At 33.3% G+C, this 13,521-nt stretch overlaps 1 long non-coding RNA gene across 1 annotated transcript; it reads right to left on the bottom strand.

The window, feature by feature from the left end:
* Positions 1 to 7,468: 7,468 nt before the first annotated feature.
* On the bottom strand, positions 7,469 to 11,713 carry LOC125580794. The gene is made up of 3 exons (XR_007318573.1): positions 10,716 to 11,713; positions 8,382 to 10,044; positions 7,469 to 7,710 (listed from the first exon to the last, which is right to left on the bottom strand). It is a non-coding gene; the product is annotated as an uncharacterized LOC125580794 (long non-coding RNA).
* Between the last annotated feature and the right edge of the window lie 1,808 nt (positions 11,714 to 13,521).

Raw genomic sequence — 13,521 nt, 5'->3', positions numbered from 1 at the left:
TGTCGTTAAGCATGTGGTTTCTTGTAGTGAAATGTTGTTTTGTATAAGAAATTGATAAATAATCAGTAGTTGAGTTGGTAAAATTTTGTTTATGAGCCCCTCAAAACTTACTCCTGGGTCCGTCTCTGTGTATGATTCAGTGATATAAATTGTTTAAGAAATTGATAGACGGTAATTAAAGGTTTTATATGAGATTATTGATTAGGTGGACGCCTAAACCGGTATTTTAAGCGAGTATGCCAATTTTTGTCGACTAGACGGACACCTAAATGCTGTATAAACCGATTTTTATAACACTGGTGACATATCTCTTGGTTTAACCTTGGTAATTTACTAGATTCAAAGTAAAAAATGACAGATGCGAATGTAGGACTTTATATCTTCGATAGGTATGACATGTAATACTAGAGTTGAGATGATAACAGTTAAAATTTGATCTTAATTATATATTGTATAATTCTATAACATTGATATTTATGTACTTTGTTCGATACTGTTACTCTATGATATTTATGTTTTGATATTTAATTGTTTTCATCAATTGGTATCTATTATTGGAACATTTATTACAAAACTTCTTAAACTTAATTAATCATTTTAAGCAGAGATAGGCAGAAATGCCGAATTGGTTGAATGGATCCGGAAATTTTATCTAAACTAAACTGAATCCGATATAAATACCAAATAGGTTTAGTTTTACTGTATTTTAGATTTTGAATTTTACCTGAAACAAACAACGCATGCATGTGCGAAATATTCAAAAGCATTCATATGGTTTCAAAACAAAGAAAGCTTCAAAAATAAATATTTTAGTTTTCAAAAAAAAAAAAAAAATGCATGTGCAAAATTATAAACTTATTTTAGTGAATATACTGCAAATGAGAGAGACGATAAAAAGAACACTTGATTTGAGCTAAACTTACGGATTAAATCATTAAAATGTGATTCACTGAAGCAGTTTTCAAAAATGAAAACAATCGAACTGTTGTTGCCATGATTCATAAGTCCAACTTTACCATTCTTTGCAAGTAGAAAAATATTCATTTTTCTTGGGATTTTAAGCAAACGGGTTGACCCAGATTGATATCTATACTTAGTAAACATCAGTTACTGGATCAAAACCAACGCTCACTAAACCACACCCGAAGATTCTTCTAGAAGTTACCAATGATTTGCACCGATTTGGATAATAGAGTCAGACTCATGTTATTATTAGCTGTCCCAATTTTTGAGAAAACCATCAAAATAACTCTTGAACTTAAAAATAAAAAGCCAAAAAGACTTGAACTCGTATATGAGCAATTTAAATTTCCAATTTTTGAATATTAGCCATTTTAATCTTGTTTTATGTTGACTCAGCCATTTTAATTCAGCAAAATTTAACTATTAATCCAATGTTTGAATATTAGCCATTTTAATCTTGTTTTATGTTGACTCAGCCATTTTAATTCAGCAAAATTTAACTGTTAACTTTGATTAATGAATAAACACTTAACCTTTGTTAAGTATATTAGTTTTAACTAATTTAAAAGTGCAACAAAAACTAAACCAGCGTAGAACCGAAATGGAAACAGAGGAAATAAACCTAATCTAGTGAAGAGTGTGGTGGAAGAAACAAACCGAAGTAGCATTCTCAACGGAAGTCATGTCCTCAAACTCAACAAAATCATAACAAACGCAAATAACATTCTGATGTCGTTATCCACCTTGTGTGTTCTGAGGAAAACACCGTCAGACATAATCATATAGTGGTTTGATGATTATGTGATAGATTAATACACAACAACAATAGACTGTAGAGTCTTATAAAAAATATTAATGGTGATAAATGAGTGGGATCAGCCACTACGGATCCTTCCCCTCAAGTGTCCCCTGCTCAATCAAACACGACTTTCCCCCTATGTTACTGACTATGGAGCAGATGGGGAAGATGTCTTTGGATTTGATGACGGAGATTCCTTTCTATGTGATCTCGGAGGGGAAGGAACCGCTCAAGTCTTAGGCTCCTGAGACGCGATCATACTCGGCCAGTTTCTTGTAAATATATACTCGGCTAGTTTCTCGAGATCGCCTTTAGGTAATTGACAGTAAATCAATGTAGTATCCGCAGAATTTACATAGTTTCATCATTAGCTGTAGGAGAGAAAACAAAATTATAATCAATCTCAATATGGTCGACAACACGGATTGAAGTGACAGAAGAATAAATTGTTTGAGATATTATTATAATACAGTAATAACTAAAGATTGATTTCTGCATAGTAGCGGATATTGGTTCTTGCATTTTTATACATTAATATTTGTTTTTATAATTAGTATTATATATTTTAGATGAGTCGTAATATAACTAATTGTATTCAAAAGGCTTGGACTGAATCGGGTAATATGATTATTTTTTGTATAAATATCCGAACTCGTTTCAGATATATTTGTTATTTAGATATTTTTAGGTTCCTATACATCATAACCGAACTCATCCAGACCCAGAATGATCCAACTCAAAACCCACACATAAATTTATAATATTCAAGTGGGCCTAATTTTAAAAAAAAATACCCGAAATGAACAACATGTACCTAAATGGATATCCAATGTTCATGCCTAGCTGATTTTATAAACTAAAAAATGACTATTTCTATGTTTTGTCTAAATTAAGTGAAAACGAAAGAGTTTTTTTTTTTTTTAAATAGTTATATGGAGTGGAAAACTAAGTGACAAAAAAAATTAATACATTTTTATTATTTTAATTTAAGTTATTATTTTATTCACAAAAACATGTATTTGAATTATGTTTTTTTCGCTACGTAATTTTTTACCGATTGAAACTAAAATAAAAAATTTAGTAAAACAAACTACCCTGAACATTTGATCATATGCAAAACACAATTATTTTACATTTTTGATTTTATTGGCACAAAAGTTAGTGTTGATTGACTAATAAATACAAATGGTGTTGTGTATAGTAAACGTAATAATATATATTCATGTTTCCAAACAATTCTCATTTATACTGCTATCCATGTTTTCAAACAGTAGCAAAATGTACTTCACTTTTAATAATATATATAGATAACATACATTTAACGAATTATTTAAAAGATGGCTCACCATAAAAAATCACACATTAAAAAAATAGTGACTTCTGTTTTAATATATAAGATAAAAACTGTGTGGTAAAAACTATAGATTGATGTTGTGAGATTGTTATAAAAATATGATCGGTAAGTTATTCCAATGTATAAAATTGTTGTAAATTATTAATATTACAAAGAAGAATATAAATAACATTTAATAAAAATATATACAAATGATTTATTTACATAACTTATTAGTTACCAAAGAAAACCAACAACTTAAATATAGAAATAATTTTTATAACTAATTGAAGTGAAAAAAAATGAGAGATCTTTGGCTAACAAGTACATTAAATTATTAAATATATTATATTAATTAATAAAACTATACATACTCAACTATACGATCATGTATTGTAAATTGTTAAATTTGTTAAAAAAATATTCAAAACTGGACGTGAGCAGTTAAAATAAAACCCAAAACATATTGGGAGAATTTCATGTTTACCATTTTCATGATACCACTTTTCATCTTTACCATCACTAAAGGGACATTTTCAAAAATACTTTCTAAAAATATAATTCGAAAACATAATTTTTTTTGAATTTTTTTTCGAAATTGTTTTTTGAAAATCAAAAATTATGTTTGAAACTATTTTAAAATATTTTTTTTTGACAACATTTTTTTAAGAAAATTTAATATTTATTTATATATTTATTAGAATCCTAAATTTCACATTCCAAAAACCCTACCCCACCTCTCAACTCTAAACCCTAAGTCTAGATTAGTTAACCCTAGGGGTATAAGTATCTTTTACCCTTCATTAAAAGTGAGGGTAAAAATGGTTAGTGTAAACATGAAAATTGGTACTATGAATTTGGTATTTGTGAAAATTTCTCAAAAATATTTAACTCATGTCTTAATACATGAGATTTTTGTTAATTTTAATCTAATATTTTATTTATCGGTTTAATGAAATCTAATTCATAATTGTAAAAAAATTCAAAACTAGTTCATGATTTATAATATTCTTAAATTATATGTATAACTAAAATTAACTCAAGTATTAAACCATCTCCAGTGATTCACTCTATTTTTTTCAAAATAAGACAATTCTACAATACAGTTAGAGTGATGAACAAAAAAAATGTATTATTTTATTTATAGAGTGAGTCTATTTTTATTCTGTTATAGAGTGAAAAGTAGAATATCATTGGACTATTTTTACTGCAAACTCCATTTTAGAATGAAAAATAAAGTTAAACTAAAGATGCTCTAACACATGTTACAAATCAAAACCTATGTTTCTTTCTTTGATGTTCTAACGGATTTACATTGCTGTGACATTTATTTAATTAAGAAAATAAAAAAAGGAACAATTGTTATAAAAATATATTGTTATTTATTCATGCACTCGTCGTATATTTTTTTAACAAATAAAACAATAGATTAAAGTAAATATTTTTCTGAATTTAAGTTTTTAATATTTAGAATTTGCACATATATTAATTTTTTGTCATCATTTGCACATATATTAATAAAATCAAAAATATATATTTATTTATATTATTTTTAATTTATTAATTTTATTAGTTTTATTTAGTTCTCAATAAAGTTCTATCACTCAATTTTTTATATTTTAGTTTCTGTGTTAGTTTTAAAATAAAATGCATTCATTAAAATTAAACATCAAAATTTTATATACAAGTAAAAAACTAAAGCATTAATCATTTATATTTATATTTATATACGGAGGGAGTAAATATGTTTATATTGAAGTAATAAATAATGCAGCGGTGTGATTAAAAGTTAATGATGAGTTTTGAACTAATGGGAAGCAGACAAAAAGTGGTTCTTACACCTAAGGCATTGTTCTTAAGCCTGTTTTTTAGTCTAATCCCCTATATATTAATTGAGAAGTATTTGAAAAATTAGAACTTTAATTTTGTATTAATTAAAAAAAACCCCAAATCCTAGGTGGCACTCTAAATGCCTTCTAAATTTCATTTCAAAGAATTCTAGAGCATCTAATATAAAGTATAGTTTAATCTAATGGTGTCACATTATTCCATAATTATATAACACTAGAGAACATTATATTAACCTAAAATATATGAAGTGTGTATTCTTTCCTAAAATAAAAGCTACGGAATTACCTAATATGATTTACATATATACGGGAATTAATGATTATGAATAATAAAGATTTGATAACAATTTTTGCATCCTTCTTCATTTTTGTTTAAATTTATATTATTAAAAAAACTTAAACAATCACATTAACCATATAATAAAAAAATTAGATTTTTTCTTATATGTTATATTTTGAATTTTTTAAAATGACTTTAAATTACAAAAATGAAGAAACCTTTATATGTTATATATTTTTTTAAACGACTTTAAAATACAAAATGAGGACACCATATATGTTATATTTTTCTTATATGTAAGAATTTTCTTATATGTTACATTTTGAATTTTTTTTAAAAGACTTTAAATTACAAAAATGTAAGTTTTCCTTAAGTATACGACTAAAAACATTAAAATGACATGTATCAATTCGATGGTTGATTTGAAAGCTTTCAAAACCATATGGAAGATAAAATTCAAAATAATTCAACTGTGAAAACAATACTGTTCACTTTGTTCAAGAATGTGTTCGCTGGAAAAAATAAGGTTTTTATGTCATATTTTGTTTAATGTCCTAGAGAACATTATATTAACCTAAAATATAAGAAGTGTGTATTCTTTTCTTAAATAAAAGCTACAGAATTACCTAATATGATTTACATATATATGATAATTAATGATTATGAATAATAAAGATTTGATAACAATTTTTGCATCCTTCTTCATTTTTGTTTAATTTTATATTATTAAAAAAATAATCAATCACATTAACCATATAATAAAAAATTAGATTTTTTCTTATATGTTATATTTTGAATTTTTTAAAATGACCTTAAATTAGAAAAATGAAGAAACCTTATATGTTTTTTTTTTTTAAAAACGACTTTAAAATACAAAAATGAGAACACCTTATATGTTAGATGTTTTCTTATATGTTATATTTTGAATTTTTTAAAACAACTTTAAATTACAAAAATGTAAGTTTTCTTTAAGTATACGACTAAAAACATTAAAATGACATCTATCATTTCGATGGTTGATTTGAAAGCTTTCAAAACCATATGTAAGTTAAAAGTCAAAATAATTCAACTGTGAAAACAATACTATTTACTTTTTCAAAATTGTGTTCGATGAAAAAAAATAAGGTTTTTATGTCATAATTTGTTTAATGTCCACTAGAGAACATTATATTAACCTAAAATATAAGAAGTGTGTATTCGTTCCCTAAATAAAAGCTACGAAATTACCTAATATGATTTACATATATATGGCAATTAATGATTATGAATAATAAAGATTTGATAACAATTTTTGCATCCTCCTTCATTTTGTTTAATTTTATATTATTAAAAAAAAAATAAACAATAATATTAACCATATAATAAAAAATTAGATTTTTTCTTATATGTAATGTTTTGAATTTTTTAAAATGACTTTAAATTACAAAAATGAGGAAACCTTATATGTTATTTTTTTTTTAAAAACGACTTTAAAATACAAAAATGAGGACACTTTATATGTTAGATTTTTCTTATATGTTAGATTTTTTCTTAGATGTTATATTTTGAATTTTTTAAAACAACTTTAAATTACAAAAATGTAAGTTTTCCTTAAGTATACGACTAAAAACATTAAAATGACATGTATCAATTCGATGGTTGATTTGAAAGCTTTCAAAACCATATGGAAGATAAAATTCAAAATAATTCAACTGTGAAAACAATACTGTTCACTTTTTTCAAGAATGTGTTCAATGGAAAAAATAAGATTTTTATGTTATAATTTGTTTAATGTCCAATCCGATCAACCCATGATGTATTAGTTATAGTTTTGTTCCATTATTTTTAATAAAAATTGATCCGATCCATCAGAAAAAAATTATATAATAACAACAAAAAATATTTTATATATATAAATAAAATGATCACATATATAAAAAAAACTATCGATAATATATATATATAAATAAACTCGTCTTATCCTAGTTAGAATTAAAAAGAAAACGAAAAATAGATTTTACAGAAGATACGGCTTCTAATTAAGAGAGGCAAGGAACATCTCTTAGAACACATGTGTGACACCCCGATTTACATAATAAAATGTTACGATAAATAAATAGCTCTGATACCAAAATGTGACACCCCGATTTACATAATAAAATGTTACGATAAATAAATAGCTCTGATACCAAAATGTGACACCCGTCACTTTCGAAATATAATAAATAGATTAAAGCGGAAATAAAATAATAATACAACTCAAATAATAATAATAATTTCCACCATAATATAAAAGTCAATACGATAGCATAACGCCAAAAGGCCCGATAACGATAACATCCGAAATATAAAATACGACATAAACCGAAAGTCTGAAATAGGAATAACATAAACGATAAAAGTCCAAAGGCCTAAAGACCCGATAAAGATAAAAGCGATAAAAGCGATAGAAGCCCAAAAGCCCAATAGCACCGGTCCGATAATCACTCCTGCTCGTCGGTCTCACCTGAAAGGGGGAAAGAAGGAGGGGTGAGCAACAGGGGAGTTGCCCAGCGAGGTATGGGATGCTAAACCGCAAACCACAGACTGAGTTCATAGCACTACTAAAATGTAGGCCTAGCTCTAGCATGAAACAAACACGGTGCCTATTACACCACACATAACAATCAATATTCGGCTAGAGGACTAGCCGTTACAACTCATGCGCTTATAGTACATAGCTACTCTCTGCACCACGCATCTCCTCATACGGATATATACATATACTCGAAGCGTCGCTAGTACAGTCTGTCTCTGTACCCCCGCCCATCGTAGCGTCGAATGCAAACGTCTCTGCACCACGCCCCAAACAGTAGCGTCGAAGCTCAAACGTCTCTGAACTCACGCCCATATCACACTGTAGCGTCGAAGCTCAGACATCTCTGAACTCACGCCCTCATCACATAGTCCCTACTCATAACTATGTATATACATATATATAGCAGTTCTTAGCATCAATCATTTCACACAATCGTTGAATCCTCTATTATCCTAATTCCAGTTAACAATCAATATCAATAATGAACAACCAAGACTCTCAAACAGACTCGATTCAAAGAGACGGATCCATGTTTCGAAACTAAACTTTTCATAATGGTAGTACTAAACTAGCTCGGGATTTAACGGAGTAGCCCTCACCTTAGCAATGAAGAGAAGTGGTATATATGACCTCCAGCTGCTCAAATGGACTCCAAATCTGAAATCAGATCGAAATTTCGAGTCAGAACGCCTTTCGAACGGTTTAAAACGGGTATTTACGGAAAAGTCAACTCGTTGGTCAAAGTCAACCCGGTCAAGCTTTGACCAGAAATCGATTTGACTAAACCGACCGGTTTACCCTAACCGAAACGAAATCAATTTAAACCGGTCAAACCAGTGGTTAACCGAGTCAACCGAGTTGACTCACTAAGTTGACTCGGACGAGTTGACCGAGTCACCGGCGAGTTACCGGCGACGGTCGACGGCGGCGACGGCGGATATTCCGGCGGCGGGGGACGGTGGTCCGGCGGTGGCGACGTTTTCCGGCGGCGGCGCGTGTACCTCACGCGCGCAAAGGCGAAACTTCCGGAGGCGCGTGCGGCTTCGTCCGGACTCCGATTAAGGCGTTTTTGGTGGCCACGGATTCGTCTCGACGAGAGGAACACGATGGTAGTCTTGGATTCACGAGATTCATCATGGTTAGAAAGTTATGGTCGATTTACTAAAACGGCCGAAACTTAACTCAAAAACATGGCGGTTTTCGATTACCTTTGGTTGCGGATGATGGTGGTGACGAGCTTGACGACGTCCTGGCGTGTGGTGGATCCGGCGAAGAGCTCAGGTGAGCTTCCTCTCTTCTTCTTCTTCTTCTCTCTCTCTCTCTCTCTCTCTCTCTCTCTCTCTCTCTCTCTCTTTCTTAAGTTTTATAGAAGTTGGAGATGGTGGGGAAGAAGGTGGAGATGGTGGAAGAGAAGGTGGAAGTGGTGGGGTTGGAGAAAGAAGTGGAGATGGTGGGAGTGGTGGGTCATTACAATTCTCCCCCACTTATAAGGAATTCGTCCCCGAATTCATGTCATAAGTTGACGTAACTGATACACACCTGAGCAATCCGTTCAACTGTGACATCATCATCCATATGTCGAACATCTGGCCGAAATCCTGTTAGCTAGAGAGCGGATGACGATGAGTAACTCATAGTCAATAAAAAGACAATTGGATTAGAAAGGAGTGATACCGGACGGAAAGGTGCGATTTGTTTTCATTTTCAAAACTCCCAAATCCCCAAAAATATTTTGAAATCGTCTAAAACCGTCAAAACCGAATAAAACCAGGTCTCCAAAAATCGCCATCCCGGGTCGGAGCCGGGACGGAACCCGCTCTGATACCAAATTGTGACACCCCGATTTACATAATAAAATGTTACGATAAATAAATAGCTCTGATACCAAAATGTGACACCCCGATTTACATAATAAAATGTTACGATAAATAAATAGCTCTGATACCAAAATGTGACACCCGTCACTTTCGAAATATAATAAATAGATTAAAGCGGAAATAAAATAATAATACAACTCAAATAATAATAATAATTTCCACCATAATATAAAAGTCAATACGATAGCATAACGCCAAAAGGCCCGATAACGATAACATCCGAAATATAAAATACGACATAAACCGAAAGTCTGAAATAGGAATAACATAAACGATAAAAGTCCAAAGGCCTAAAGACCCGATAAAGATAAAAGCGATAAAAGCGATAGAAGCCCAAAAGCCCAATAGCACCGGTCCGATAATCACTCCTGCTCGTCGGTCTCACCTGAAAGGGGGAAAGAAGGAGGGGTGAGCAACAGGGGAGTTGCCCAGCGAGGTATGGGATGCTAAACCGCAAACCACAGACTGAGTTCATAGCACTACTAAAATGTAGGCCTAGCTCTAGCATGAAACAAACACGGTGCCTATTACACCACACATAACAATCAATATTCGGCTAGAGGACTAGCCGTTACAACTCATGCGCTTATAGTACATAGCTACTCTCTGCACCACGCATCTCCTCATACGGATATATACATATACTCGAAGCGTCGCTAGTACAGTCTGTCTCTGTACCCCCGCCCATCGTAGCGTCGAATGCAAACGTCTCTGCACCACGCCCCAAACAGTAGCGTCGAAGCTCAAACGTCTCTGAACTCACGCCCATATCACACTGTAGCGTCGAAGCTCAGACATCTCTGAACTCACGCCCTCATCACATAGTCCCTACTCATAACTATGTATATACATATATATAGCAGTTCTTAGCATCAATCATTTCACACAATCGTTGAATCCTCTATTATCCTAATTCCAGTTAACAATCAATATCAATAATGAACAACCAAGACTCTCAAACAGACTCGATTCAAAGAGACGGATCCATGTTTCGAAACTAAACTTTTCATAATGGTAGTACTAAACTAGCTCGGGATTTAACGGAGTAGCCCTCACCTTAGCAATGAAGAGAAGTGGTATATATGACCTCCAGCTGCTCAAATGGACTCCAAATCTGAAATCAGATCGAAATTTCGAGTCAGAACGCCTTTCGAACGGTTTAAAACGGGTATTTACGGAAAAGTCAACTCGTTGGTCAAAGTCAACCCGGTCAAGCTTTGACCAGAAATCGATTTGACTAAACCGACCGGTTTACCCTAACCGAAACGAAATCAATTTAAACCGGTCAAACCAGTGGTTAACCGAGTCAACCGAGTTGACTCACTAAGTTGACTCGGACGAGTTGACCGAGTCACCGGCGAGTTACCGGCGACGGTCGACGGCGGCGACGGCGGATATTCCGGCGGCGGGGGACGGTGGTCCGGCGGTGGCGACGTTTTCCGGCGGCGGCGCGTGTACCTCACGCGCGCAAAGGCGAAACTTCCGGAGGCGCGTGCGGCTTCGTCCGGACTCCGATTAAGGCGTTTTTGGTGGCCACGGATTCGTCTCGACGAGAGGAACACGATGGTAGTCTTGGATTCACGAGATTCATCATGGTTAGAAAGTTATGGTCGATTTACTAAAACGGCCGAAACTTAACTCAAAAACATGGCGGTTTTCGATTACCTTTGGTTGCGGATGATGGTGGTGACGAGCTTGACGACGTCCTGGCGTGTGGTGGATCCGGCGAAGAGCTCAGGTGAGCTTCCTCTCTTCTTCTTCTTCTTCTCTCTCTCTCTCTCTCTCTCTCTCTCTCTCTCTCTCTCTCTTTCTTAAGTTTTATAGAAGTTGGAGATGGTGGGGAAGAAGGTGGAGATGGTGGAAGAGAAGGTGGAAGTGGTGGGGTTGGAGAAAGAAGTGGAGATGGTGGGAGTGGTGGGTCATTACAACATGTGTCCAAAAATGAATGGGTAGAGCAGAGGTTTCTTGTTTCGACCATTTCGTTCTTTGCGGTGGAAGAGAGCGAGATGGTGGAGGAAATGGAAGGAATATATGTGTAGGATTTGGAGATGTAGGAGATGAAATACGGTGGCATTTTACGGCTTTGGGAAGGTGATGTTATGGACTGCCGTGGAGGATCCTCATCTCTTCATCGAATCCAGTCGGCGAATTATTTTCTCTTTCATTCGAAAATCGACTTGAGTCATTGAATTCACTTCTCTAGAAACAGGAATTTTTCCAGCAAAAGTCCCAGACTTTGAAAATGAAAAACATTTGTTCTGAACTAACGCTTCACACCGCCTTTGACGTAATTAAGGTAAGATTCCTATTCCAATATGTGTTTGGGGATGTGGATGAGTACGGGGACTATGATGATTTGGACTTGCAGCTTTAAAGTTTGATTCTGAGTTTATGATGACTTTGTTTTGAAGTTTTTGTTTCTGAGTTTAAGATGAAGTTGTTTTGAAGTTTAGTTTTTTTCTTTAAAACTTTGAAATTTAGTTTTGTTTGAAGATTTTGTTGCTTAAAATCTGGATTGACGCTAGAGAAATTGAGTCAATGCACTGAGTATACTATCTCCTGGGTCTTCTTTTCTCACCTGTCTTGGTAAAGTTTGTGTTTTCTAATATTTTTTTCTCTTGTGAAACATAGATGGAACTTATGTACGTCTCAATTGTCAGGTATGTTTATATTTGATTTTTGTAGCATTGGTTATAAGTTTTGGTAACAACTTATTTACACAAGTATATGGAATTATCTTGATCGTTAATGCAGACCCATTATGGACTACATCGAGGTGACCTTTCATTATATAGAGTGCATACATTTCTATTCCAAGAACTTTGAATCACAGGTAAAAAAATGGTATATAGCAAAAGAGTTAACTTTGTTGTTGTTGTAAGTTATGTATTCTGTAACATGTGTGTTTTCTTAGTTGGGACAGCAAGCTAGTGAAGTTACTCAATTGCAGATGGTGATATCATTGAGATAGCTAATATCGTCGAGATAGCGGCTATCAATAAGATGCGTGATGAAAGAACAGAGGCAGGATCTCTATTTTAAGTCCATATTACTTAAATATGTATCTGACTTTGGATGGCTTTGAGTTCAAATGATAGTATCACGTAGCATCTGGTATGTGGTGTATCTGAATTGGGTTAGCTTAGGCTTATAATAAGTTAAGAAGTTCAATATAGCAAGTAAAAGACTAACTGATCATATATGCTCTGTAATCTCTAATGCAGTTAACGACAGATGATTTGCGTCAAGCGGCACAAATAGAAGATACATGCTAAGGCCAAGAAGGAAATGGGAGCTCAAGGTTTTGATTTAGTTTCCATGTTTTCTATAGTCCTTTTTATTTTTAGGTCTGATTTTGTTATGATGCTTGTGTAAGATTGGATGAAAATGTAGACATGTTGGTTTTTAAGAACCCTAATATCTTGCATATTTGCATTGATTTAAGTCTCCAATTTGCACATATTGATCATATAAATTAGGAATTTAGCATCTTTAGGATCCATATTGCATTCATATGTCTTAATCAGGTAATAGAGTATCTCATAGAGTGATTGGAGGTGTTTAGAAGCATTGTGGTTCGAAAAGAGATGAAGAATGAAGTTTGGTCGAGTATAGATGATTGCAACGCGGGTTGTACCACGCGGGTTGTACCACGCGGGTTCACTAACCCGCGTTGACATGAAGCAACGGAGAGCTCCGACGCGGCTTGAGCGACGCGGGATGCTGTACCCGCTCGCACTAAGTTGGAGAAGCGAGACGACACCGCGACGCGGGGTGGAGCGACGCGGGTTCCCTTACTCGCGTTGTCGAAGAGAAACCGTCCATGGATCACACGGGACGACGACGCGGGATGCTGTACCCG

The sequence above is a fragment of the Brassica napus genome, chromosome C1 (assembly GCF_020379485.1).
Source record: "Brassica napus cultivar Da-Ae chromosome C1, Da-Ae, whole genome shotgun sequence".
Taxonomy (NCBI): Eukaryota; Viridiplantae; Streptophyta; class Magnoliopsida; order Brassicales; family Brassicaceae; genus Brassica; species Brassica napus.
This window is presented reverse-complemented; position numbering and strand designations above follow the sequence as displayed.